The sequence below is a fragment of the Molossus molossus genome, unplaced genomic scaffold (genome assembly GCF_014108415.1).
Source record: "Molossus molossus isolate mMolMol1 unplaced genomic scaffold, mMolMol1.p scaffold_m16_p_5, whole genome shotgun sequence".
NCBI lineage: Eukaryota > Metazoa > Chordata > Mammalia > Chiroptera > Molossidae > Molossus > Molossus molossus.
In genome coordinates, this window is record NW_023425388.1 from 78,631,163 (window position 1) to 78,637,632 (window position 6,470).

Sequence of the window (6,470 nt, forward strand, 5' to 3'; positions counted from 1 at the left end):
TACATTTTCTCTTTTATTGATTATAGAGAGAGAAGGGAGAAGCAGAGAGAGATAGAAACATCAATGAGAGAGAACATTGATTGGCCGCCTCCTGCACGCCCCCCACGGGAGATCAGGCCCACAACCTGGGCATGTGCCCTGACCGGGAATGGAACCAGTGACCTCTTGGTGCATGGGTCGACATTCAGCCAGTGAGCTACATCAGCAGGGCCAGATCCCTACTTTAATCACGTCTCTGACTAGTCACAGATCCCGGGCATTAGGGCCCGAATACCTCTGGGAGCCATCGCTCAGACTGTTGCGGTAATAACAGCTGACGGGGGTTGGGGGGTGGTGTATGTGAGGTCTTAGTCTCTCCTCTCCATTCCGTCTGCTGACTTTTCCCCTACCCTACTCCCCACTTCTTTCATTTCTATTTTCCCGTCTCTTCCTGTCTTTCCCCTCCTGCCTTCTGTTTGTTTCCATATGTGGGATCTTTCTGTTTATTGTAGGTGTACTAGAGGAAGAATCATGATCACATCCATATTACTTTCCCAAGGCTCCTGTAACAAATGACTGCAACTCTGGTGGCTCGAAACAACATGCACTGGTTCTCCAGCAGTCCTGGGGGTCAGAAGTCTGAAACCAGTTTCCTGGGCTGAAATGGAGTTTCTCAGTTTGAGAGCTGTGCTCCCTCCAGAAGCCCTAGAAGAATGTTTCCATGCCTTTTTTTCTGGTCTGAGAGATGCATTCCTTGCGTTCTTTGGCTCAAGGGCCTCTCCTGCAAAGCCAGCAGTGTAGCATCTTCAAATCTCTCTCTCTGCTGAGGCTATGACATTGTCTTCTCTCTTCTGATCACATTTAGGGCTCACCAGATAACCCAGGCTAATATCCCCATCTAAAGACTCTGACATCTGCAAAGTCTCTTTCGCCATGTAGGATAACATTACAGGTTCCAGGGATTACAACTTTGCTGTACCACTTGGGGGCTGTTATTCTATCAAACAGTTTACTTGCTATTTCTTTAGCGATTTACTTAGCACATTTCTTGTTGAATAGTATTACTGTGAGGATTTAATGAGAAAATGCTTGCAAAGGGCTCCACAGAATGCTTGGCAAAGAATAAGTCTATTTTAAGTTAAAATGATTTACGTGCTAATAAATAATGTTTCTACTATTAACCATAATTATCTTGAAGATCATCTCGTTCTTCATCCCCCATTCACCTTTATGTTACTCCAACCTAGCTTCTGTCCCCACTACTCCACTAAAACATTTATTTGAAGGTCACCGGTCTTCTCCAACTGGTAATATTCAAAGACCAATTCTTGGGCTTCATTTAAGTAACAGTTGACCACTCATTTTACTTAGAAGCGCTCTCTTTACTTGGCTTCTTATTTTACTGGATATTTCTCCTTGTTTCTTTTGCCACCATCTCCTTCGTTAACGCACCACCAAACATTGGTATTTCTCAGAATTCCTTCGTGGGTGCTCTTTGCCTGCCTTGCCACTGAAGTGAGGGGTAGCCTGGCATGTTGGATGAGCTTGAAGAAGGCAGTGGGTGCAGGGATACAGAGAGCTGGGGAATGGGACTGGCATGGGATGCAGCTGAAGTGGTCTGGGTCAAAGTTTGCAGCGATTGGAAGACCCTTCAGATAAAGATTTTGGCATTAATCTCAATGGGATGCCATGGGAGGCTTTGATGTTGATATGTCGGGTGGGTGTTACCAGTGAGTGCCTGAGTTCTCCCCTGTCTCTGAGATCTACAACTGATGTCTCTTTCCTTCCTGCAACCTGCTGAACCATTGAGCCGGCATGCTACCTGGATAAAGAAGCAGGGGAGAAATAACAGTGAGCGGGGTGACCAAGGTTCAGTCCTATTCCCTACATTTAGTAAGGATATGCGAGTTTCCTGTGGGTTAGAAAAACACCCCTAATCGTGGCTGTAACCTAGGCAGTGTTGCAAGGACCTTTCTGTGCAGGGAAACCTCAGGTGTGGCTGATGTTGAGGTGGGAAGGATTAGACTAAGCTTTAGCTTGGCCTCCCAGCCAAGGGACCATGTGGAGGGAGGCCCAAAGTGCCCTCCTAGGAGCCTACAAAGAGCCGACACTTGATACCTCCTTCAGAGGTGGAATTGACCAGCAGTCAGTGGAAAAGAGAGAAATGTAAGACGTGAGATAATCTTAACCAAAACTAAAGAAATGATGTAAGGGTGGGCTGAAGGGTCTTTAAGGAGCTTGTACTCAGGTGAAATGGACGTTAGCAAGGGACATTTGATAGGTATCATTTGGGAAAACTAAGACACTTCCAGTTTGTACTTCAAACCAAGTAAAGATATATTACTTATTTTTATTATTTTGATATGCATAACAAAACTCTGAGTTAAATGTTACTATTCTCACACTGCAGATGGTAAGAAGAGGTTTCATGAGGTCATGTGACTTGCTAGTATGCTGCAGATCAGGGTGGGGACCCTCCTCTCCCTGACTTTGAAGCTTGTGCCCTTTCTAACCCACTGCACTGCTCCCTATACCATGCTTTTAAAGTGGTGTCATGGCAGCCCTGGCCAATTTTGCTCAGTGGTTAGAGCATTGACCCACGGACCAGAGAGTCCTGGGTTCGGTTCCCGCTAAGGGCATGTACCTTGGTTGCAGTTTGGCCCCAGCCCCAGTTGGAGTTGTGTAGGTGGCAACCACTCGATGTGTCTCTCTCATGTCAATGCTTCTCTCTCTCTCTTCCTCTCTCTCTCCCTCCCACTCTGTCTAAAGATAAGTGCAAAAGAATGTCCTCGGGTGAGGATAAAAAAAAAAATGAAAGTGGTGTCATGACAGTGGCCAGTTTAGATAGAGTTAAAAATAAATAACTGTTCCTGATACGCAATGTCACATGAATCAAACCACCTAAGGTTGCAAAGGGTAGAATGATGCAAATTATTGTCTAACTCGGGCATAATGACTATTTCAATTTTGAGGTTAGATTCTGCTTAGACTACAGACAGGACTATGATATGGTACTTCCTCACTTGTTCTCGTCAGAGAAACCTAGGTTTTTTATTTTTATATTGTCTGTTACTCGTGCACTGTCCTGCCCCTACCTCTGCCCCCAATCTTCCCCTCCTCACCTTTAGAATATCAATTCAATGACCTCATTCACTTTCTTTCTAATGTTTTACCAGCAACCTAGAACCAGGGCTTGGCTCAAAATAGGCCCTCCATAATTTTTTTTCAATGATTGAATGAATCAGAAAGTGATTTTTAAGCTATGGCATGAATTCTACCTTAAAGAATTAGAGGCAAAGGAGGAGGAAAAGAAGATGTCATGGACTGAATGTTTGTGTCCCCACAAATTCATGTGTTGAACTCCATCCCCATGTCATTTGATGGTATTTGGAGGAGGGGTCTTTGGGAGGTGATTAGGATTAGATGAGGTCATGAGGAAAGAACCCTCATGAACGGGACTAGTGCTCTCATGACCAGCTTTCTCCGTTCACCACGTAAGGACATAATGAGAGTCAGCTGTCTGCAACCAGAGAGGGTCCCCACCAGCACTCAGCCACGCTGGCATCTGAGTCTTGGACTGCCAGTCTTCAGAACTGAGAGAAACAAATGTCTGTTGTTTATAAGCTATCTATGGTAGTTTATTTATTTATCTATTTATTTAATTACTATTATTTTTTAATCCTCACCGAAGGATATGCTTATTGATTTTACAGAGAGAGAGAGAGAGAAAGAAACATCGATGTGACAGAGAAACATGATTGATTGCTTCCTGTATGTGCCCCCACCAGGGACTGAACCTGCAACCTAGGTATATACCCTGACTAGTGATTGAACTCACAACATATTTGGTGTACAGGATGACGCACCAACCAGCCACCGGGCTGGGTCTTTGGTGATTTATTATAGCAATCTGGACAGATTAAGACAGAGGAGGAAGAGGAGAAAATAAGTATAGATCTCCTCTGGTTATTCAAGAGTCAGTAGAGCAGGTTACACAGCATGCCTTTGCTGGCCACGTGGCTTCGTCATGGCTTTACTTACTTCCCTAAGAACTCTGATGTGAGAGTCACCATGAAAACCTCGCTACATCAAAATTCTGGTCCAACCAGGTGCTGACCTGCTTCCCACCTGGCCTAAAATTTCAAAGGTGTATGTCACTCACGTGTGCAGGTGGCATCCTGGCTTGTGTCAAAGTGACTTAGAGAGACGAGCACAGATGATAAAGTGGTGAACTTGCCCGAAGTTTCTCTGCAGGGGAACCAAGAGTCTTCATTGGGAGAACATTTATTCTCAAGGGAACTTGACTTCGATCTAGTAATGAAGACGTATTGTTTGAGTGCAGGAGCCTATGGTCTGTTGTTTTTTCCCCTCATATCAACCTTGTGATATAGGTCTTTAATTTTAATTTCATTAGCAGCAAAACAGGTACAAAGGTTAGTGTTTCTGATTCACACAGTGTAGCCAAACTGCTGCTTATGACCTGATTCTAAAATAGTCACACACCACCCAGTATTAAGGGTCATGTTTCAGAAAGGTTTTCTGAGAAAATTATTTAATTGCAACTCACAGAGAAGCAATGTTTATAAATTTATAACTAAAAAACATAATTTCATACAGAATAATAAGAATTTCCCTTCAAATGAGAGAATTAGGAAACTATGCAAATCTGTTGCATGTAATTTAAAATGAAAAAAAAAAAAAAACCCAGTAAATTAATAAATTATAATTACTGTTTGAGTATACTAATGGTGCTAAATTTTGATACTTAAATTATCCTCAAAGCTGCTGAATGAATACTATCAAACCTTTATTTTCTGTTGATGCTTATGGCCGGGAGCTGAAGAAGGGACAGAGGTTTGAAAATTCTTCACGTTTCTTGTGACCACTTGGAGAGGGAGGGTAAGGTCTTTTTCTCTAGAGTCCAAAGGCAAGAAAAAAACCCTCTGATTTGAAATCAGAATCAGTCTTCTGCTGTGCCAGCCACAGCTTGAATATTGCCATAAACCTCTGATGGAGGATTTCCCGGGGTGGGGTTGCAGATGGACGTTCTTACCGTCTTGCTGTTTTGGAAAGAGCCAGGGATGTGCACATCCACATCAGCTAAAACTCTCAGCATCTGTGTCAGCTTCTCTACGGTGACTTTGGTTTTTCCTTCTTTGCCAGCAAATCTTCCTTATTATCCTTGACAGGTGGTCTCCCTTTAGGGTCTTCACATCTGTCCTTTCCAAAGACTCTAGGAAGAGGTCGTCCGACCCAATACGGGCAAGTGCGCCCTCTACCCGAAACCTGAGAATAAAGGCTTTCGCCAAATCAGCCGCCTTTGTCAGAGCTCGAACATCCATCTGGTTTCTTTACCAGTTCTTATTTCTACTTTCCTCAATTTGAAGTGTGAGTGTGTCTGAAGTCCCAAATATTCTGCAACAGGAGGAAATATCTTCAACCAGTTCTCCATTTTTAAAAAATCCTCACCTGACTGTGTATTTAATTGATTTTTTTTTTAAGAGAGAAGAGAGAGAGAAACATCCATGTGAGAGAGAAGCATCAGTTGGCTATTTCCTGTATGTGCCCCCACCCTCCTGTCACCTTGCGGGTGACCCTGGTGAAACCGTCCTCAGCCTCTGCGCTCTGTGCTTCCATTTCGGTTGCCCTCCCCAAGAATCTCCAGTCCCTGTGATCTGTTTTTCACATTTGTCTCTCAGCATAACTTCTGTTAAACACCTTTCTGAGTCCTGTGATGGGTATGGATGTATTTAGCAAAGAGGAAATTTGAAGAATACAAAGTGGAAAGCTACTGGACTCAAGTTGGTGTAGAATATTAAAGTCCTACCAGCCCTACTTTGAGATAATTTCATAGAGGATCCAACCCTATTAATGCAACCAGGGGTAGTCCTTGAACAAATGAAACAGCAGTGGTAGCCATTCGTGGGTCAATGTGCAACACCTCCCAGAAATGCCCAAGAGACTGTGGAGGTGACAAGCATAAAGACCAATGAGTTTTTTATTGCTGTCAGTGCAAATTTCCAAGTAAGTTTATGTAGGTGTCTAAAAAATAGCTACTTTTCAAAACTCAACAATCCACCTTCTGCCTAAAGGCAAAACATGTAACTGTAATAATTTCCAGGTAAACTTAGTCACGCGCATACTTTCTTTGTTGTTTTAGATATCCACTGAGTTAATTTCGACCTTTCCCCCTCCCTGCTTTCTCCTCAAAGTGGTGTCAGTGTTCTGGCATCAGAGGGAGGCTTCGGGTTCAAGCTGTCCTTTCTGCCATCCAGTCATCCACAAATGGGTGTCACTCATACTGTCTGGTCTTTGGCCTCTGGCTGTTGCTCCCTGCTGCCATCTTCGGAGGTGTCCGCGTTGACCATCTGGTAGCTGGCTGCAGAGTTCTCTGCTGCAGGGGGTTCCTTGTCACAGCCACAGATACTTCAGTGCTCCCGTCCAGCTGTTCAGCATCATTCCAGGGTCCAGGGACAGTGGGCTGCTCTCCC

General features: G+C 43.9%; 1 pseudogene; it reads right to left on the reverse strand.

Moving 5' to 3' along the window:
- Window positions 1–4,778: 4,778 nt before the first annotated feature.
- Window positions 4,779–5,431, reverse strand: LOC118616986 (annotated as a pseudogene).
- Window positions 5,432–6,470: the final 1,039 nt, after the last annotated feature.